This window comes from Caretta caretta, chromosome 20, assembly GCF_965140235.1.
Source record: "Caretta caretta isolate rCarCar2 chromosome 20, rCarCar1.hap1, whole genome shotgun sequence".
NCBI classification, from domain to species: Eukaryota; Metazoa; Chordata; order Testudines; family Cheloniidae; genus Caretta; species Caretta caretta.
In genome coordinates, this window is record NC_134225.1 from 14507818 (window position 1) to 14530639 (window position 22822).

The following is a 22822-nucleotide window of genomic DNA, read 5'->3' on the forward strand; positions in this document are numbered from 1 at the left end:
GAGTCATGCACAAAGGGACTTACATTTCCTAGCCTCTGGTGCACCACTGTGGTGTAGATACATCCCATGGCGATGGAAGGGGTTCTTCCACCACTGCAGTACATCCACCTCTCCCCCAGGGAGTGGACAGGTTGACGGAAGAGTTCTTTCGTTGTCCTAGCAGGGTCTACACTGTGGCTTAGGTCGCCTTAATCACATCGCACAGGGCGTTCAGTTTCTCACAGCCACGAGTAATGCACTTAAGCCAACCTAACCCTCTAGTGTAGACCACCCTTAAACCTCATCCCTGAACCTTCCACTTGGGACCTACGGCTTAAAATAACCCCACCAGGCAGGGCTAGCTAAGTGGCTATCAACCTCCCAGACTACTGTACCCCTTTCAGGAGTCTGATTTGTCTTGCACACCCCCAAGTTTCACCTCACTTAAAAACTACTTGCTTACAAAATCAGGCATAAAAATACAAAAATGTCCCAGCCACACTATTACTGAAAAACTGCTTCCTTTCTCATTTTTATAATCTAATTATAAAATAAACCAATTAGAACATAAATATTGCACGTACATTTCAGTGTATAGTATATAGAGCAGTATAAAGAAGTCATTGTCTGTATGAAACTGTAGTTTACACTGACTTTGCTAGTGGTTTTTATGTAGTCTGTTGTAAAACTAGGCTAATATCCAGAGGAGTTGCTGTACCCCCTGGAAGACCTCTGTGTACCCCCAGATGTACATGTACCCCTGGTTGAGAACCACTGGATTACACAACATTATATCACTCGCTCGATTACGGTAGCTGCTGCTCTGTAAGTGGGGACAGAGGCTCCGTGAAGCTGCTCCTAGATAGGACTGAGCAGAAACAGTTTTCCTATCCTGTGAGAATTTTGGGGATTTTGAAAATTTTTCCCACCTCAAATTGGGATGAAAAGTGGCGCTCTTGTAAATTTTTGCCAACTGATAAACTGGAAAAATTCCTTTTGGGTCAATCGAAATGTTTTGTTTTGATTTTGACCTTTTAAAACAATGTTAAACCTCATGTTGAGGATAAATTACGGTCAATTTGGAAATGAAAATTCGATTCAAACAAAAAACCAGAAACTTTTCATTTTAAAACTAATGACAAAATGGGACGTTTTGATCATTTTGAACCTTTATTTTTGGTTTCCATATATATTTCTATTTTGAGTCAGGAAATTCGCCCAAACCAACCCTTTCCCACAAAAGGTTTTGGTTTTGAGGAACTGGCATATTTCAGAGATCAAATGTAAACTGTCCCTTCTGGTGGAAGAGGGATTTGGCTGGGATGGAGATAAAGTGGGGCAGAGGCTGCTGGACACAGACCAACCTTGGGGTTCTCTCTGGCAGAGGGTGCTGCCTGGCGTCTTCCTAAAACCTGGCCTGGATTTAGCAGCCATAGAATGGCCCGATGACTGTGCTTTGGGGAGGGGAGCCAGTGTCTCTGTTCTAATTTGGAGGCAATGGGCTAAGGTGATGAGAAACTTTTGTCACGAGAGAAGAGGAGCAGCAGCTTCTTCATGGTAGGAGTTATAGGATCCTGGGTGAGGCTCTTGCACATTAATGCCGAAGGACATCGAAGCAGGAAAAGCCTCCTGTGCTGAGGCTCTGAGTCTGTCTTTGGGGGCTGCAATGCAGACATATCCCAGGAGAGGAGTTCTCCTCCCAAGCCAAGCCAGGCAGAATTGTGCCCTGCCCCTGGACAGATGCAGAGATGCCAATGATTTACAGCCACTCCCAACCTGGCCTGGCACCGAGCGGGTTACTAGAAAGTTTCGGTGTCCCCAAAGCTTCCCCACCTTCAACATCTGTTTTAACTCTTTGCATCGTGTCTCCTAGAGCTGCACTAGCAGAAACCCCAGTCACAAAGGGCAGCACTAAAGGAAGATGGCTTTTCTGAGCCAGCCACATTGGCAGCTTGGGGTCATAGGTTCTCCAGAGCTGATTTGTTCATCCAGGACATACAACAGCTGTGTGGTGAGTGGAAATCGGATATCAGTCTATCCTGATCTCCTTTACCATAGGACCTGAACCTCACAAATCCCTGCACTATGATCACCATTGTACACTGTGGAAACTGAGGTACAGAGCCTTACCAGGGTCGTGCAGGCAGTCTGTGGCACAGCAGGGAATTGGACCCGGATGTCCCAGCTCAGTGCCCTAACCACTGCACCAGCTGTCTCTTAACCTCCTCAAAGCTCTCACACCACCTGGGTTGCCTCTGTAAGTCTTGCCTCTTCTTGTTCTGAGCTCACATGTGCTGTCAGCCTTGGTTGGGGTTTCCCAAGAAGCCTCCCTTCGAATTTCGGGGCTCTGCCCAGGTTCCCAAACAAAGGTCCAGTTTACACTAATAAACTGGAACCATGATTGGAGCTGGATTGGGGGCGTGACCAGTGTCACACTGTCTGGAGTGACTCACGACTGTGAGTGCCAACCTCAGGGCAGACTGGCAAGAAGCAGGGCACCCCCACCCCCCAACTGGTTGTATGCTCTATAATTAGATTTCACCAACCCTGTAACAAGTGTGGACTCCTAAAGCACTATCACCCTCACAGACAGTCCCCTTGGACATTCCAGCCTAGCTTGCCACCCAGGCAAGCTAAACTTAAGGATAGATTGTCGATTACACCAAAAAGCACAACAATATTCCAGTTAGTCCCAGTCCCAAAGAACCGGTCACTTACCCCAGGTCAATTGTACCCAGATCTCAAATGAAAGACAACACGTGGCCAATTCTGGAACAAACTAATTAAAAGTTTATTAATTAGGAAAAAGAAATAAGAATGATTTACAGGGTTAAAGCAGATAAGCAGACACACACAAATGAGATACAGTCTTAAATTCAAAAGGTAAGAGAAGCTTCTGTGATAAACAGCTCAATATAGGGCTAATGCAGGCCAAGCAGTCCATGGATCTCTTGCTGATCTTTAGGAATCTTTCTCCCTCAGAGTCCAGACAGCATAAAGAGACCCTTCTGGCCAGGGATTTTTATCCCTCACCTCACTAGTTCCAAGCTGGTGGGATGAGCGTTTCTGTATGTAACCTTTTCATGGGTGGGTGCAATTGACAAAGTCTTTGTTCCACAATGGCCCATTGGGATTCACTAGGAGCTGACACCTTCTGTAGGAATCCAGCATTTTGCATTAGGAGACTTCTCTCCCCCCAGCCCCAGATCCCTAGATGGCCCCTTCAAGGATTGAACTCACAACCCTGGGTTTAGCAGGCCAGTACTCAAACCACTGAGCTATCCTCCCCCACTGTTTTACAATTCTAGAGCAAACACTTAAGTATTGCCTATTAGCATGGTATACAGATCTGATCGGTAGGATTAATACATGCAGCATCCTACGAGCATTCCATAAACTCTAAACACATCCTTATAACACTAGCATCTATTTGAACAATAGTAACCTACAGATGAACCAGACTGGTTGCCGGCTCTGTGTTTGTCTGTTCAGTGGGGCCTGGGGCCTTGGCAAGAGCTGGCACCTGGTCTGCCAGCATCACAACTGGGTTGGAACTGCCTTCCTTGAGGGGCTTTGGTGTCCTGAGCTCTGATCAGCGGAAGGCAGCTGTGTGTGTTATTTGCCCACTGAGCAATTACAATAAATACCAGGACATGTACTGTAGGTTCTATTTCAAGATGGGCCTGATCCCCCACCCCGGATCCAAACATCCCCTCTGCCCCCAGTTCTTGGCCACTGGACATCCAAACCCATTGGAGCTCCTTCAGTTATGGGCCTTGGGACTGTACTGCAGAAAAAGCCATCAGACCCCTCTGCCCGGCTCCTACACATGCCCATGCTAGGATGGTGGCCTGGGCAGCGGAGACAGTTGGGAAACGGATATTGAGCAGTGGATTTTCTTTAGGAGATAGTCTCGTGGCCACAGCTGACTGGCTGGGGGCAGCCCCTCTGAGCATCTGGCCTGCTGATGAGACTCCCCACTGTTCCAAGCGACTGAGCGCCGTCCCCGCAAGAGGAGACACGGAGGACAGGTGGCTTGCCCAGGGAACAGAACCAGGTGTCCTGAGTCCCAGTGCAGTGCTCTCCCCACCCACTAGGCAGCGTACGCCAGGCTGCCTCCCCCATGCCCCCGCAGCCTTGACTAGGCGGGGTGACAGGATGGAACCCTGCAGCACCCCACATGGGATCAGGCTCCCCGGGCACTGCCCTCTGGGATTGGTGTGAAAGGCATGGATGGGACCGCCCGAACCGAGACCCCCAGCCACCTAGCTCCCCTGCTGAGCTCAGGACAGCTTGGTCAGTGGGGTGAGAGGCTGCCTGTTGCTAGGAGGAGACAGTCCAACCCATGAGACAAGCCTGTATCAGGCCTAACGCTGGGCAGATGGGCCTCCCCCAGCAACAGGTTTAACCCCCCAGGGGTGGGCCAGAGAGGTCTGAAGAGCAATGCCATCCGTATGGGGTGTGTGTGTGTGCACAGATCTTGATCCAGGAGTTTTGGGGAGGTGCCGGGGATGGACACCCATCAATCCCTGTTCCTGAGTCCCTAGGTCTTTCCCTGAATCCCTGATTCCAACTCATCGTCCTATAGGTGGCAGCATTAATCAGCTCTTCAAACAAAGACGCATTAGCTGTCCGGCTAATTATAAGGAGCTGTCTAGGGCTGGATGGGGAATAACAGGGCTGTGCTGGGACTAGAGTGACCAGACAGCAAGTGTGAAAAATCGGGACGGGGTGGGGGTTAATAGCAGCCTATCTGAGGAAAAGACCCCCAAAATCGGGACTGTCCCTATAAAATCAGGACATCTGGTCACCCTATCCGGGAGTGGAAGGGGGGACCAAGGCAACTGGATTGCCTTTCCCTCGGCTCCTCCACACGCGCTGGCCAAGACATTCCAAGGTGCCCAGTGGTTCTGGGGTGCAGCCAAGTTTTTTGGGGGGCCTGGTTTGCAGAAGGTGTTGAGCGGCCTGATGCTTTAAGGATGAGTGTGTGTGGGGGGGAGCGGGTCGCAAGTTACACATCCCGAAAAGAAATTGAGATGCTCTGCCCCTAAAATCACTAGTCAAATTGCAGAGCCTTGGCCTTGAGATCCGTCAGCTGCCTTGCACGTGCACCCCCCCACCCCTCAGGGTTCCAGGCCCCTCCACTCCCAACGCTCATGGGGATCTGGTCCCAGGCCCCTCCCTGTGCACCCATCCCTGTGCCCCCCCAGCAAAGTTCATCGATACACTTTGCAGCTCCTTGGATGTTAAATTGGAAACAGACTCTGTGTGCAGAAAGCAATTTTCCTTCCACTGCCATGCAGCGTTACCATGGTGACTGATGGGCTCCACTCTGCCCTTCTCCTCTACTGGGGATGGGCATTTTGGGTGGGGGGAGAGGAGGGAGAGAATTAAAGCTGCAATTTCCTGTGGGGCAGCTGGTCTGTTTCATCTCCTGTATCCAGGCGGGGATGTGTGGGCGTAGAGGTGGAAGGGGAATTCCCCCCAACCTCACATGCACAGACATTGGGGCCCAACAGCCCCAGCTGGCTCCCTCTGCACAGCACCTGCGGGGAGCAAACGGAAACACTGGGGACGTGGCAATGCACGGATCGCTTCTGGCCTGGGGGCAGGGAAGGCTTCCTCTCCCCTCCACCTGCATGCATGGCTAGCCCGGGGCATTGTGAGACTTTTAGTGCCTATTGGGTTCCGCCAGCGGCAGGATACCAGGCTCGATGGGCGCACTGGGCTGATCCAGTGTGGTGGTGGGGATGGCTAGCAGGCTAGATGGGACTGAGCCAATGCCACTGTGAGTAGGGGAGACTGAACTACACTGACTATGGGTCTGATCCAGGGTGCAGGGATCCCATCCTGGCTACACCAGCCCCGTAGCCCATTCCTGCTCTGGTGAGCCCTTTGCATTGGGCGAGTTTCTGTCCTCGCTCAGCCCCTTGGCTCCTGGGGTCTCTTGCGAGTGCGCTAAAGCAGACAGCCCATTAGGAGACTGCGCCATCTCGGGACTGTGTTGCCTGCTGCCGGAACTCGAACTGGGGCCCTCCTGGGCCATGGACAGCAGCTGGGCCATGGGACCCCATGCCTAAGACAGAGGCAGCTCTAATCTTAGCCCAGCTGCATCTTGTGTTTTAGAGAGGCTGACAGGACCTGGATTAAACCTCCGAGATACCTCTTCTTCCCTGTGGGGTGGGGGGTGGGGGGATTCATCTCCATTGGCTTGTTCTCCTGCTGATGGAGGGGAGATGGATCCTGGAGGGCAAATCTGCCTTGGACTCCTTGTGCAGACTAACATCTGCCTCCAGGTGCAACGCAACAGCTGCCTATTTGCACCCACATCTGGCTTTGTGCACAGCGACATCCAGCTCAGCCACTTCTCCCTTCACCCGTGGCCGTGGCTCCTCCGGGCAGAGTGAAAACTAGTGCCACGTACCCCATATTACCTGGTTCCTTGTGCACTGCGACGTCTGGCTCCTTCGGCACAGCTGTGCTGGTCTTTTTGCCCCACAGTCCTGGGTCCTGTTGCTGACTGGGCTGCTTCCCGTCTTAATAAACTGCCTTGCCATTTATTAATTAGTATTAATTATTAGTATTACAGTAGTGCCAAGGAGCCTCAGTCATGGATCATGACCCCATTTTGCTGGGTGCAGTACCTTATTAATTAGGTGCATTACAGTAGCGCCTAGGAGCCCCTGCCATGGCCCATGCCCCCATTGTGCTGGGTGCTGTACATTATTTATTAGGTGTATTACGGTAGCATTTAGGAGCCCTGGACATGGACTGGGTGCTATATGGACAAAGAACAAGAGGATGGTCCCTGCCCCAAACAGCTTCCAGTCTAGGTTATTTATTAGCCCGATAGTTCTTTTCTTCTTCTTTTTTTAATTTTTAAATGAAGACATAAATGTAGGGCCCAGCCCAGCTCCTCACCTCGACCCAGAGCTGAATGTTCCTGGTGTCCTGGGTGGGCTGGGGCTGAAATTGTATCCTGGGGGGTGCATGTGGGAGACAAAATCTCTTCTCCCTGTTGCACTGGGAGCCCAAACCAGAGTTACTGGGAGCCCAGCCCTCCCTCCCCAGGTGTAATAAGCTATACCAGCAAAAGCATTTTTACACTCTCCATTGGCCTTTCCTGCACAGAGCACGGGTGGCAGGGGAAACAGAGGCACAGACGGGGGAGGTGACCTGCCCCACATCACCCTGCAGAGCCAAGGCTAGGAGCCAGCTCTCGTGAAGCCCATTCCAACACCCAGCCCACCAGGCCACGCTGCCTTCCTCGGCCTCCAGCTGTGGGTGTGACTGTACGGGGACTTCCCTTGAGCTGCCCAATATCCCTCCACCCCCCTCATGCCGAGCTCCATGGATCCAGGTCTCACTTGGTTCTGAACGGGCATGATGAGTCCCATTTGGGTCTGGCACATCCAGGAGGTTCAGACTCCCCACTCCAGGGGCTCCCATTTAAAGTGGGAGGGGCATTGATTTGCCCCGGCTGCCTGACCCTCCTTTTTCTCTCTCTCTCAGGTGCCACCCCCACTAGCAGCCTGACCATGCTCCCTCCCCGGCCCTGCAGCCCATGAGCCCTTCACCTACCCCCTCCGAATCTGAGTGGCATCATGACTTGGCATGTGGGTCACAGCACCACTCAGGTTTGGTCGGGCCATGGCCCGGGTGCCCACCCCGGCTCCTCAGCCTATACCCCCCCATCTGGTTGAAATCAAAGCTCACTGGCAGGGGAGGGGGGGATTTGGGATTCTCTCCAAGCGACACTAACTGGCTTTCTGCATCCCTACCATTCCCTCTTCTGGAAAGGACGGGGGGGAGGGAGTTGCTGGGATTTCCAAGGCAGTCTTGTAGCTCCTCTTTATTTCATGATTTGCCGAGGACAGGTGCCCGTCTGTCTTGCTTTAAAGCTTTTCTCCATCCCTCTCCCACCCCCTCTTTGTGCTTCTTGTCACCACGGCAACCCTAATCAATTGTCAGCCCTGTAAAAAATTAAATAAACCCTTGCCAATTTCAGCAGGCCGCAGCCTGTTAACTGGCAGCCGGCACCTCCCTGTGGATCCGAACGGTACTTGCCGACTCCCAGCCGGCTGAGAAACAGCCCAGGCGAGTGGGAACAGCTGGACGCTGAGTCCCTGGGGACGTGAAGGGTTAATACAAGCAAAGGAGGAACGCGGCGAGCAGCGAGAGTCACAGCTGGTTTTTGTACGAGAAACATTTGGGGTGCTTGGAGGTGGGGCCGGCCAGCTGGGAAAGATGCTTCTCCCACTGGCCCAGATGTGGGGTTTGGGGTCAGCCAGCTATAGAGACAGGGGGCCCAAAATCTGACACCCCCTGTGGAAGAAACCAGATTAGAACCGGGGCCAGCTTCAAGGTTCTGGCAAGGCCCATGTCTCAAGCCACCTCGCCTTTTCCTAGGACGTGGGGCGCCACTGACCGAAGGGGCAGCCTGAGGGCCAGGGCCACCTGCAGGGCCCAGGAATTTGGCTCTGGGGAGCCGGGCAATGCTAAGGAGCAGTGGCTGATGCTGAATGCAGTTGCTGAGTCCCTTGTCCCTCCAGCATCTGGCACACCCAGGCACGTGCAAACACTCCCTTTGGAGCAGGATTGGGGCCTGGGCCCCAGAGTCTGGGGAGGGCATGGAAGGGGCATCATGCCCGTTTATACCAGGCTCTGCGTTTGGCCTGGGTGTCTGTGCCCAGGAGACCTTGGCGCGGTCCCTCGGCAGCAGCGAGCCTGGTGGAGCTATCTGTGCCGGCAGCGACCCAGGGGATGCTGTCCCTGGGGCCTGCCCTGCCCAGGGGCACCCGTCTGCCTCGCTGCCATGGAGGGAAATGGCAGAACCAGCTAAGTTGAGCCACATGTGGCCAAGTTCTAGGGAGGCAGGCTGAGGACTGCAGCCTGCCTCCGCTGGATTCACTTTGCGCCACTTCCACCAAAGCCCGATGTGGCCCCTCATCCCCCCACCCCCAATCTGTCCCTCCTACTAATGCGCTGATCACTGGGCATTTCCCTGCCAGACTCCCTGCAGCTGGGGTCCACTCCACAGACCTCCACATCACTGAGAGAAGAAGCGAGATCCCCTCGGGACACCACCTGTTTGGGCCCAGCTCAGCCCTGGCATCAGTGGGTGGCTCTGCCAGGCTTTCTGCATCTCTGTGTTTCCAGCTTTGTGTGAGACAGGGCAGCAGCTGTGATCGGGGCCCCATTGTGCCAGGCACTGTCCGCACACGGAGCAAGACAGACAATGGGTGGGAAGGGAAACAGATGGGGTGACTTGCCCAAGGTCATCCAGCGAATCAGTAGCAGAGCTGCGAATAAACCCCCAGGCTCCTGAATCCCAGCGATGCCTTAGCCCCTAGACCGCACTGCCACTCCTACCAGCCTTTCCCATTGCGAATGGCCTCTACATGGGGTGGGGGTTAGCTCAGAACAGGCTGGGGAATTGAATCCGCAGCTCAGTCCAGCTCCAGCCGTGCCAAGGCCACAGGGCCAGTAGCAGTGTGGCCAGAGGCTCCTGCTCCAGCCGGGGCTTTGCTGCCCTAGGCCTGGGTCTGGGGGGGCTGCAGTGGCTGCCTGGCTCCAGCTGCGGCAGAGCTGAGCTGCCCCCGGTGCCTTTGTTCTGGCCTCGTTGACGCTGAATTCAGACACAGACGATGCAGAAAGGCAGGCTCCCTGTTCACACGTGCCCCCCTCCTTCCGGGGAGTGCCATCCCGGCTCCCCTGGGCTGGTGCTGTCCCTCTGGCCCCTATGAGCCAGTCCCAGTGACAGACACAATGAAGCAAGGGGGAAGGATGCTCCGAGGGCACCTCCTGGATGGTCTTTGCTGCAGCTGATCTGGCTTTAGGGGAGTGGTAATGGCTGGGTCCCACGCTGGAGCTGGAGCATTCAGATTTGCTAGGAGGAAGGGGGCTATGGGAACAATAATCACCCCTCTCCTGTAATCACCCCTCCAGGGCCTCCAAAGTCAGCTCCACCATGACAAGGCTTGGGGAGACTGAGGTGCGCCCTGCATTAAAGCAGGGAATTAATTGCCACATTTGTGGGACATTTCAACACTGCAGCCAGCACTAACCTCTCATTGCTGGGATGTTCATGCCCTGCAGAGATTCGTCCCAAAAGCTGCCGCCTCCACAGGGTTGGCATGTGATTATCCTCATTATCTGTAGCACAATCACGCTTAACTGAGATCTGGGCCCCATTGAGCCAGGTACAGCACAGACACAGAACGAGAGATAGACCCTGCCCAGCTCACAGTCTAAATAGACAAAAGGTAGGAGGGGAAACTGAGGCAGAGAGAGGGGAAGTGGTTTGCCCAAGGTCAACCAGCAGAACCAGGACTAGATCGCAGGTCTCCTGAATCCCTGTCTAGGGTCTTATCCACTAGACCGGGCTGCCTCAAAGGCTACATGGGAAGCCCTCTGATCATAAGGGTGAAGGCGACCCATTGTGACAAGCCTTTGCTAAACAGTGGGAGAAGACAGGGTAAATTACATCAGGAACAAAGAGATGTGGCAAGACAGGGGTGGCGTTGGGGGGCAGTTAGGTGGGAGGCCGGTTGGCAGGGTCTGAGGAGGAGAGGCTGGCAGTCCTAGTGGTGGGGTGATGGGGAGGCATAGGAAAGGGGTTTAAAGAGGGCATAAATTGCCCCCTGAGAATCTTCCCGCCACCATGTGGGGACTCCCTGGCTGATGTCATTCTGGCGTGAGGGCACTGCACACCCTAGCATAGGGGGTGGCTCAGAGTGCATTGCATTGTGGGTATTCTCAGGGGCTATGTGAGGGAAACAGCATGTAAACTAGAGCAGTTCTGAGGCTGCTCTAACTTGCACTAGGACCCAGGCAGGGTCCTCCTTGGGCCAAAGAACCCAAAGAACACAGAGGTGGCTTAAAGCCCTGCCCTGCATCATGGCAGGAATGGGGAAGTGAAGACAGGTCCCTCAGGCCGGGTGCCCACACCCAGTATGGCTGCCATGCAGTCCTTTCAATTGGCCTTTGTATGAGGGGCGTGGCTGACCCTGGCCAATGAGGGGATGGGAATTGGGCAGGTCCAGCTTTGTCTGGGCTGCCCATTGAATGGACTCAGCAATGTCTCTTATTCCAGCATTGGGACTGTCAATGCACTTCTATGCTTACTAGAGTACGGGGAATGGTGGCATGTCAGGACTCCTGGGTTCCATTCTACTGATTCAGCTTGGGAAAGGCCCTGTGCCCTTCTGTTCCTCAGTTTCCCCAGCTGTCAAGTGGGAAGCGTCAGACTCAGCTGCCGCATTGGAGTGCTGTGAAGGTCAGTGAGCGTTTGCAAAGAGCTTGGGTCAAACGACAAAATATGATCGCCCCCAATGGTATGTTACCAGGTGGTGGTGAAAGAGAGAAATCTTGGGCAGCGTTGCCATGTGTGTTATATTGCAGCAAAGAAGCTCCTTGACAAAATGCAGGAGACGGCCCGCTTGCCACTTGTCAAAGATACATGGGAAGCGCCTCCCCACCAACTTCTCAGTAGAAGATCTACGGTATTGCCTGTCTCCCCGAGGCCCCAGAGGATGCTGTCGCAGAACCGCTCCCTCTGTAAGAAACTCCCTCCTTCGCCCTCAGCCTCAGGAGAGATACTGTGCAGTCTCTGGACTCCACACGCGGGCTGAACAGCGGCTCATCTTGTGCTGGACTATCAGGAAGAATTCCCAGTCGTCATATGGCTGACCCTGAAGCTACAGAATGGCTAAAACATGAATGATGTCTACCTAAGCCCTTTGGACACCTTTCTTCTTCTTCTCTTTGACATACATTTCTGTCTTATCTCCCTACTTGATATTTTGTGCTATGGACCTTTTTTAGTCTTTATTGTACCACTTGTGCATTTGCTAATGCGCTGTTGAGCAGTGAATGTGTCCTGCCTCAGAAGTGGCTGCCTTGCCACGCCTCGCCGCTAAGCCTGGGGTGATGGGAGGGTTCATGAAATAACGAAGAGGACAAGATATTGCCACAAAATGGGTTCCCAGCTGCTTTCCACCTCTCGGAGCGTCCCGGCAGCTCTGGGAATGGAGCGGAGAGCTCAAGCTGGGTGGGGAAAGTCTAAGCATTTGGATGGAAATTAAACATTTTCATGTTTCTCAAATTTTTCCTCCAAAAACTCTCCAAAATTTTCAAAGGTTTTTTTCTCCAGAAAAGTTCTGATTTCCCTGGAAATCCGTCTCCTGCTGGGAAAACGCTGCTGGAGAAATCCAGGCCCTCTCTGTCCATCTCCTTCCGTGGCGATAGGCACTGCTGCTAAAGGGAAATCCTCACTCGCAGTTCACCAGATAGGGGCCTAGGACACACAGAAGTTCTGATTCCATTCAGTAGAGGGCAGCGCACACATTAGCCAACTTATCCCCTATTTCCACATGTTTAATGATCTGATCTATGTTCTGCTATCATACCAGCAGAGGTGAATTTGGGTTTTGTGGGGCTCTGGGCCAGAGCATGTGGGGGGCCCCTCCTCACCCCTTCTGCTTGCAGTGTCCCTGCCCCCTTGCTGGTGCTGCTGCCAGGGAAGTGGGGTTGGGGTGCAGGGGTTTCCCCCACTCCCCAGCGGGAGCACCGGGCGGGCGGGTGGAGCGGGTCGGGGCAAGGGGGGGGGGCAATTGGCCGGGGCCCCTGGGCATGGGCCCCGTTGACCCAGCGGCTAACCCGCCAGGCATAACATTTTCGCCTGCCACGAGCGCATGTGTCGGGCATGTCTCCGAATGAGAGCTTGGTGTCCCATCAAGATAAGCAGCAGCACAAAGATACGGAGGCAGGACCCCTCCCTGCTGGAACGCCCACCAGCCTCACTCAGGGTTCGGCCCGCGGTAGGTCTGATTGGCGGTGGCTCCCTGATGCTGCACAGGAATCCCCCTGGACGGGATCCAGCTGTCCTTGGAGATTTACAGTTGCATCGAAGCTGCGAGCGCTTCCGGTTGCATTGGGACCAGGCCAGGCTTTCCCATTACACAGCGCTTACCCATTTGGCTTGGTCCTGGCGCTGTTGTGTTCTGTCCCGGAGGAGCTGCGAGCTGTGCAGCTCTCTCGCAAGTGAAAGGGAAGAAGAGAAGAGTGCCGTGCCCCCCAGCTCGGGGGCTGCAGGGCCCTGCCTGTTCACAGCTGCGCCCGGTGGCTGCAGGAGCTTGTGCTGGAGTTTGCCCGGAGCTTCCTTTTAATGGCATAGAAATAACTTCTTTCACTCAACCTGCCCCGCAGCCCCCTGCTATCCCAGCCCTGAGCTCCCCACATACAGCTCCACCAATGCCCCTCAATCCCAGCCTGCAGGTCTCTGCGAGTCCAGCCGTGGGCCTCCTCCTGAGAAGCAGTTGCGGATTGTGCCGTGGTTCTGGTGCCCTTGAGGGAGATGCACAACCCTGCTTTGTTTGGGACCCGCGCTGACTCCAGACCCAGATCTCCAGACGTGAAAAGCCAGGGGACCCGCTGCTGCCCCATAAACCACGGGCTCTGCTGCTCTCCCTGCCCAGGGTCAACGGGGATTGTCCCTGGGCCACTGCCCCATGAAGGAATTGTCTCCCTATGGCAGCTGAGTGAAACTTTGGCTTCTCGCTGCCATCAGCCCCTGCAGGCCAGAGCTCACTTTCCTGGCACAAGCAGTTGCCGGGCCAAGTGCTCTAAAGCAGTGGTCCTCACCCAGAGGGACACGTACCTCTAGACTACGCAGAGGTCTTCCAGGGGGTACATCAGCTCCTCTAGACATTTGCCTGGTTTTACAACAGGCTACAGAAAAAGCACCAGCGAAGCCAGTACTAACTAAAATTTCATACAGACAGTGACTTGTTTATACTGCTGTATATACTATACACTGAAATGTAAGTACAATACTTATATTCCGATTGATTTATTTGATAATTAGATGGTAAAAATGAGAAAGGAAGCAGTTTGTCAGTACTAGTGTGGCTGTGACACTTGTATTTTTACGTCTGATTTTGGAAGCAAGTGGTTTTTAAGTGAGATGAAACTTGGGGGTTCGCAAGACAAATCAGACTCCTGAAAGGGGCACAGTCATCTGGAAAGGTTGCGAGCCGCTGCTCTAGAGGGTCTGTTCCCCAAGATGGTCAGGGAGGGGCAGGCCACTCCCCCTGCTCTGGCCACTAGACCCTCCCTTTGCCACTGAGGCAAAGGACCCAGGTGTCCTGACTGCCACTCTCCTGTGCTAGCTTCTAGGCTGTGCTCCTCTACTGAAACTAGAACCCAGGAGCCCTGCCTCCCTCTCTAACTGTTAGACCCAACAACCAGGGAAGAGAACCCAGGAATCCAGCCTCCCAGCTCCTTTTTCCAGCAGAAAACACCTTCTTCCCATCCACTGCAATATGCCCAACTGCTCAGCGGTGATTAAAAAAAAAAGGTTATATTAAAAAATCCAGGTTCTGTGCTTTACTGGTGACAACGGGAATGGAGGTGACATTTATAAATAATTTATGAAGAATTAAATGATTAATAGAAATAGCTCTGCTCTTAATAGATTGCTCTAAAATGTATGATTGCAAGGAAAGGCACAAAGGAGCTAAGCCAGAGCCTGCATGGTATTGGAGTTGGATTCAACCCACCGGAATTGCCACTGACCAGCTGGGTGACCTCTGGCAAATCATTTCACCTCTCTTTCCCACCACCAATGCCTTCTGGTCTATATAGCTTCCCAGGGCAGAGACAATCTCTTACCATGAGTCTGTGCAGCACCTGGGACAATGGGGGTGGGATCTCTGTAATATACACCTATAGAGATGAATCTGGGCTAACGCTTCTCTGCCAGCCACAGTGCTCCCTGCTGGGGCACAGGAATAACATAGTTTTGTTCAGGTATTGGGTCATTAGTGTGTCATGTGCCCAAAGCTGGGGATGGGGGTAAAGAGGAAGCAGGGAGCAGAAAATAGAATAAGCTGGTGGCCAACTAGACCTCTCATAGATGACCTGGATTGCATGCTTAGGTCTTCCTGCTCCAGAAGCCACTTGAGTTGATTGAGAATCTCCCTCAACTGCTAGCAATAGAGGGCCTAGGGCCCACAGATCAGTATTTCTTATTCCTTCCAGCAGAGGGCAGCGATGATCAGTACCACATCCTGGCTCGTAACATCACACTGTGTTGTATGGAAACTTCCTCGAAGTGCTGGAGTGTGACTCTTTCATTTTAGGTTTAGATTTTCCTCCAAAATCTTGTTATATTTTAACCTCTTCCCAGGATCATTTAATTACAAACAACCCCTTTAATTGCCTGCTATTTATGACTCAATTAGCTCAACAAGTGGCCTTAATTGAAAGTGCCTCTGCTTTAGCCTGCTGTCCAGTGGAGGGTCCTATTAGCAAGTGATCGTTAGCAACACAGGGAATTACTGGGGTGCCTTGTCCTGGGGTGAAATTTCCCACCAGTTCACACTTGGGGTCAAGTTCTTCACCAGCAGGTCAGGAAATGCTGAAACTAAGCTGATTTCTGGGCTCCCAGCAACCCTTTGGGAGAGAGAGGGAGAATGAATGGCTGATGGAGAAAAAAAGAGGGAGATTAATTAGCAGTTAATGAACTACAAGGCAAAGCCTCCTGTGCATTCATTAACAAGAGAATGGCTAATTAACAGCTCTCACCAGATAAGTAGAGTCAGGCCAGTTATTTGGATGAGAGAGCCAGGATGCCTGGCAAGTGGTTTGGATGGCTCAGTAGGGGGTGCTCTCCTCTCCCAGTCTGTACTGAACCCGTGCCCCAGTGCAGGGAGTTATGTTGGGGGTTCAGCCAGGGGGCGCTTTTCCTCTTATTGTAGCCACTGTGGTCCCCCCAGGCCTCGCTGCTGCAGCGCAGAGAGGGCCATGCAGTCAGCTGAGATGGAAGAAGCCGCAAGGTAGCCCCGAATTCGCCCCAGGGTTTCCAGATTGCTAGCCAAATGAATTCCTGCCTAGGGTGCCTCTTCCCACTGAATCAACAAGGAACCAGTCGCTCTCAGCCTGGCACTAGGGGGTGCTGTACTTCTGGGGAGGAACCCCTGAGGCCGGGCCAGGTTTTAGGGAGCCCCCAGGTGGGGACATTCGGTGTCAAATCCATGTGAACTCGAGCCGGGGGAACCACCAAGTCGGCTCATGTCCAGGCGCCTTGGTTGATAATAAATAACTGTTAATCACAGCCGTCTCAAGGGATGAGATATAAAGCCCAGGGTGGTATGTGGGTGCCAACCTATGAATGTCCCCCACACCAAATTGTGACAAGCCCCCCACCCAACGGTGACGGGTGTGTAAAGCTGCCCACGTTCTCCTTCTGCCCTCTACATCTGGCACCCCAGATCTCTGTAGGTTTCCTCTCTTGTGTTCAATATTTCCCGAGCTTCAGTAGCTGGCTAGATTTACTGTTTTGATTTCTCTACTGTGGTCACATTAACACTTAATGAGATATTAGGTGTTAACGTGCGTGTGAATTATTTATTGTAAACGATCATGTAAATGGGGCCTGGACCTGTAAGGGCTCTCTTTCCTCAGGAGGCACCATGACTCAACATGCCCCCGCCCCCCGCAACCAATACCACCCTCAACTAGGCCATAATTCCCAGTTGTGGGCCCTAAGCCCAGGGGACAGATGCGTGGAGATGTCGAGCGCCTCTGAGAAACCAGGCACCCCAAAAGCAGAGTCACCCCAAATCAGTGAATCCTTCTGGGGGATAAATAACCCAGGATCTTCTCTGTTAGGAGCTCCCCTGAAATCCCCAGCTGAGCTCATCCTCACTGGGGACTTACAGCATCAGTCTTGTGAACACAGGGTAGTGGCTGAATCGGGGGATCCTCAGAGGGACTATTCCATAGCCTGCGTCTTCTGAGCCAGACCCTGCGGTACCCACTCCCTGGGCAGGAGAGGTTCCTGGACTTCCCCCTTGTCTATTTAGTGTAACATCACTGTTCCGTGGGCTTCAGAAGGGTGGAGATTTACCCCTCTCCTTCTTTCAACAGATCAGCATCAAAGTGGCTTTTAAGCCATCCACATGGTAAACTCCCCTCATCTTCCCGGCATGGGTGGGGCCGCTGCCAAGCCAGGCTGAGATTTACGGTAGGTGCGCAGCTCCTGGGAATGGAAGGAGTCTCTCAGTCAGTCGAGGACCCATGTGTTTTGAGGTTGAAGGGCTGGGAACTTTCCCACCTGCGGGTGGGTTTCTCCATTGTGACGGGAGGAGCGGGCAGGGTTCACTGGCTGGATGCAGTGGAATTGGCCTCCTGCCCTGCTTTGACTCCATGCCCAGGGCCAGGGGGCCGGGAGGGAGGACAGGTCTGGGGCAGAGGGAATGTGGCCTTTGAGAAAGGGAGGGGGAAGATGGAAACAGGATGGGAAGGAGAGAAGGGGGGGGATGAGATGGGTGAGGAGGAAAGCGACCACAGTGAGGGGGATGAAGAGAAAGAGAGAGCATAAATCAGACAGGAGGGGTACAGGGGAATGGAGCTGGGTGGAGGGATAAAGAAAAGGGTACATTGGACAGGAGAGGAGGGATACCCACTTTGTCCGGGCCTGCCAGGGCTCCTTCATTACAGGGGCATGTTAGAAACTCCCCACGCCATGCACAGGGGCATCACAGCCCCCCCGCCCCCGCCACCAGCACTCCATGTGCCGCAGCCCGACAGGCATCGGCACATCGCAGGGGTGGGAGACGGGCTTTTCCTTGAGACGGCACACAGCATAGAAGAGTTAGTGGGAGGCCTCCATCTAAGGAACCCCTTGATCCTGTCCAGGAGCAGCTGGAAGAGCACAGAATTTCCATTGCCCTTCACTGTCCTGAGTAGGGCACCACTGTCCAGGTTAGGCCCCACCATCTTGATGGCATTTGGGGCTGATGAGAAAGCCAGCAGCCGAGGAGTGGGCTGGGTAACTGTGCCGAGCTCACAGGGTGTCATCAGCCAATGAGAGTTTGCTCGGATGATGTCGTGCCTATAACAGGACACCCAGCTGGGGTGCTTTGGGAGTGAGTTTACCTCTTTTCCACTGGAGCCGTTCAGCTTAGCTTCATACAGCCAATTATTTATCGATGCCTCTTTTAGCCAAAATGCACGTCGTTTCGATCAGGAGGAGAAAGTGATGTTAGGGCCAGGTGTTTCACAAAAGTCCTGTTTCCCTGGACACAGGAGGAATCAAACGGCAGGAAATGGTTTCTTTGCTGACAGTTCCAAGCCCCTTTCAGCTGGCACTCTGCCCAACAAGCCCTCTCTAGGCTTTTTCTCAGGGACACACTCCCGGGTGATTGTTCTGGCTGTATCCTTGGCCTTCTGCTGCTTCTCTCTCTCTGGTCTCTTTCCTGCTTCTCTGTCACACACACAGACACCTCTACCAAAAAATTCAGCCACCCACTCCTGTCTTTGTTTTGGGTAGTGATATGTGTTTTGCGTGGAAGCTGCTACTGTTTCTTACCTTTAGCTCAAATGAAGGGAGGCAGCAACGCTCGCCAGTTTCACCCAACACATAACATTATATAGTTCCTATTGCTGTACTGGTCAGGCAGGGGTATTATCCCCCATTGTACAGATGGGGACCAGAGACACAGAGTAAAGTCCAAGCAAGGCCCCTGGTCACACAGGGCGTCTGTGGCAAAGCAAGGAACTGAACCTGGGTCTCTCAAGTGCTAGGCAGCCTTGCCATTGGGCTGTCCTTCCCCTCGTCATGGTGAGCTAATGACTCCCATGTTATATTATTATTTGTTTGACAGCAGTACCTTGAGGTGCCAGCTGAGATCTGGGCCCCCTACTATGCGAGGTGCTGCACTGACATAGGGTAAGAGATGGTCCCTGCCCTGAAGAACTTGCCATGTAAATAGCTAAAGACAAAGGAGGGGAAATAGAGGCACAGACTTGGGAAGGGACTTGCCCAAAGTCAGGCAGTAGGCAGGGCTGGCCTTAGGGAAAATGGTGTAGGTGAACTTGTATTTTGGCGCCCTTTTTTTGAGAACAGCAGTGTGGGGCACAGGGTGTGAGGACCAGTTCCTGGCCCTAGAGCCCGGCCAGGCTGCACAAGGAGTTTCTGAGCTTGGGCGCTCCTCTGGTCATATACCTCCTGACCACCTAGCAGAGGAGAGTGGGTGTGTGGCCACTGCTCATGCCAATCTGGCAGCTCTGGGCAGCATCACACGTCCCCTGCCCGGCTGGACAGGGGTGCCAGCCCTGAGCTCACCTGCACTCACCCCCGCTCTGGAAGCCCAGGCCCGCCAGCTTGCAGCACTCCGACGACGCCCTCCTGACTATGGCGCCCACCCATAGGCTGGTCCTGCCAGCAGATCGGTATCAGGGCTGGGACGACCTGGTCAATGCAATGGGACTCACTCAGAGCAAGGCACCCCATGGGATATGCTGTATCTCTCTGTCCTCCCATGTTGCAGCGTGTGCGAGGGTGGCGTGATGCTCAAGAATAGGACTGGGGATTAGAACGGGTCGGGAATTTTCCGACAGGACGCTTTGCTGTTGGAAAAGGCCAATTTGTCGAAATTGACACAGTCCACAAGAATGTCAATATTGACAAAATTCTGATGGGAACCAGGAAAGTGTCTTGTCATCTTGCCTGGTGGGCTGTTGGGGAGCTGAGAACAGGGAAGCCCCGGGAACCCCAGCTCCCAGGCTCCTTGCTCCTTAGCAGAGTGGGCTCCCATGCTCTGGATTATGCCAGAGTTTACAGATCCCCAGCTTTCAGCTCACTGAACTGCCTGGTTGCCGGGTCTCTGGCCAGCTCAGGGCCCCTCAGAGACATTTAGAAAAGGTCAATAAGAATTCCTGTTCTGTGGGAAATTTCTTTTTTAGTTTAGTTTTGCAATGATTATTTTTTTTTGGAGGGGGATTTTGTAATTTCCGGAGGAATGAGAATTCCAGATTCCAGCCGGCTCTCTTGTGCACCGCCCCTATCTTTATTTCCTAGGCCCCATGGCCATGGACTTCACTAGTTACCGTTACAGTCTGTAATGTCAGCTCTGGGCCACGGAGAATTGATCCAAAAACTCCTAACTCATAGAGCATTTAGTCAATAAGGGAGGGTCCTGTGGTGACTCCATTGCTTATTCCCAGGCTGTGCTGAATTTTGCGTGACTTGAAATCCCAGAAATACACTGCAGTGAATCACTCTGATTTCCTTCTTCATCCTTTTGTTCCCAGAGCCCCTGGTGGTGGCTCCTGGGACACAAAGACCTAGGCAACAATCGCCACATAGAGATGGACACAGTAAAGGCGTGCTGGTGGGTACAGTGTGCATGTGGCAAAGTACATACACACCTGGGATGGCAGAATGCTTAGTGGAGCCTGGGCACAGCTGGAATGCAGAATTCGGAGCTGTGCATCTGCCCTGCTGGATCGCAGATTTTGTGGCTCTGCGTATGCACAGCTGGGTGGCAGAATGCTTAGGAGGACAGAAATCCTCACAATGTTTGCATGCAGCTGGAGCACAGAGCTCCTGGCAGGACGCTCGCGTGGCTGTAGATCAGCATTCCTGGACGGGCATGTGCACAGCTGGGTTGCAGGATGCTTAGCCTCGCATGTGCACAGCGAAGCGCAGACATCACCGCAATGCATGCGCACAGCTGGGGCCCAGAATTCATGTGCACGGTTGCAGTCTTGGCAATTTGGCTGGGGGATATGTATGAACCCAGTTGCGTGGAGGGGGGATCAGACCCCCTCATGCATAGACTTGGGGTGGTAATTGCATTGCCAAGCATCCCAAGCATTCACCTTCACATAGAGGCTGTCCCATCTCTCTTAATATTTGCTTTGTGTCTCACCTCAGGGCTCTTTTAAAGCTCTCTGCTACACCCTCGTTCCTCCACCGTTGTGGTCTCGTGGTTAGAGCAGGGTGGTAGGGCTAGGAGTCACACCCCTGGGTCCTAGTCTCAGGCCAAAAGGAAAATGTAGCCTTTTGTTAATTCTTTAGATAATTACAGGGACTTTCTCCGATCTGTGTGACGCAGGAGTTCAGACTAAATGATCACAAGGGTCCCTTCTGGCTTTGAACAACTATGAGGTTATGGACCTGACTTTACTGATACATATTTACAACTCGGGGCTGGCATCACAGAAGCTGAGCAAGGGCATAGACCTGAGCATGGAATATTGCTCCCCACCAAGGAGCTCCCCACCTTAACTCGTCGCCTGGGGCTAGGAGGTGGGTCTATATAAATATTTCAAAGGTTAAAATCAGGAGGCTGGAGTCGCTGGTACTGGTTTAGTCGCCTTGCTGGAGCAGCACAAAGCAGCCAGAGTGTATAGTTAAATCCAGACTTGTATATGCACAGATCAGTCTTTCCTGGTGTTATTGTTAATTTTCGGGATAATTACATGGGTGAACACCTCATTTATTTCCGCCTCCCACTTCTACTGCAGGGACTTATCCAGCCTGTGGTCTGACCCAGTATGGCCGTTCTTCTGAACACCTCATTGTCTTTAACATATTTATATTCACCCCAGCGCCAGGAGGCAGGGCAATCAGCTCTGCTGTACATATAAGGGAACTGAAGCACAGAGAGAGATGAAGTGATTTGGTCAAGGTCCCACAGGGAGCCTGTGGCAGAGCAAGGCATGGGACTGAGGTCTCCTGAAGGCTAGGCTAGCTCCCTAACCACTGAACTACTTGGCTCCTGTTACTTGAGACAGTGAAATGAACCTGGTTAGTTGCACTTCCTGTTTCTAGTCAGTTTCAGTTCCTGTTTTGCAGACATTGGCACCAGGCTGTTGTGTTTGTGGGGTTGCAAACTGTGCTGCAAGGAGATGTTTCAATATCAATTACAACAAATCTTGGATGGGGAAAAATTACATTCATTCTGGGGTCTGATATCCCCCCCTCCTTTACGCTAGTTTTATACATCACCAGGCCTCATCAATGTCTGAATAAGGGCTCGATTTTGCCACCTGGCACCTAAGGGAAAGCTAGGTTCAATTGCCATCTTGCCACAGATATCTGCTGTGACCTTGGGCATGCCACTTAGTCTGTGTGTGCTTCTTGGCTGGTGGAACTGCTCCGTCTACGCTTCCAAGTCTCCCAGTTTTCTCATGATATTGGGCAGTTTTTTGTAAAGCCTCAGCTCCAAGCAGCGGGTAAGAATCTCAGGTTTAATTCCACAAAAAGTAACTTTCTGCCCCTCGTGGAGGCAAATAAAAGCTTGAAACCGTGATCCGCAGAGGTTCAGAAACCAGAAGGCCAATGAAAAGAGAACAGAATTTATTGCTTTTATAAAACCTCATGATTTCAGGGGGGTGTGGCGGGGGGCAGACTCATGATTTGTTGATCTCTGGTAGTAAAACTGGTCCATGGAAGTCAATAGAGCAATGCTGATTTCCACCAGCTCAGACCCTGAAAGAGCTAGGATTGGGATCCCCAGCAGGGGTAAATCAACATAGTTCCCTCAGAGTCCATGTGCTATGCTGATTTACCCCAGACACTGACAGGATATTGAGAGTTAGACTCTAAGTTCTTCGGGGCCAGCACCGCCTTTTGTTATGCGCTTGTATCGGACCTCGCGCAGTGGAGCTCCCATGCAGCAAACTATCAATAATAATGATGCTTTAATCTACAAGCAGCCCCTTTGATTTCGATGGGCTTGCAGCGCCGGCTATAAACTCAGCTGGCAGCATCTGGCCCTGGGGAAGAGCGCAATGCAGCTTATTGAGTTTTGCAAAACCCTTTCAAAATAAATAAAATCAAGCTGCCAGTTTCGGGCCCAGCCAACCTAGCGGCAGCCTCTTTCAGGCCTTCCTTTCACAGCAGAGATTTATTTATTTATTTTTTTACTGTGATTTGAGGGACTCTTCTTTTTACCCCAGAGCCTGGGGAGGCAGGGAAGAGGAAATGACCCTAAGGATGAAGTATTTTTGCATGGGAAAAAACAGCGGCGATATTGTCAGCACTGGA

General features: G+C 52.7%; 1 long non-coding RNA gene across 1 annotated transcript in view; it reads left to right on the forward strand.

The window, feature by feature from the left end:
• The window catches only part of LOC125627668 (uncharacterized), a 293710-nt gene that overhangs the window by 14765 nt on the left and 256123 nt on the right, over positions 1–22822 (forward strand). The window contains exon 3 of the long non-coding RNA XR_007354070.2: positions 16912–17008. This is a non-coding gene — a long non-coding RNA (uncharacterized LOC125627668). The remainder of the gene's footprint in view (positions 1–16911; positions 17009–22822) is intronic.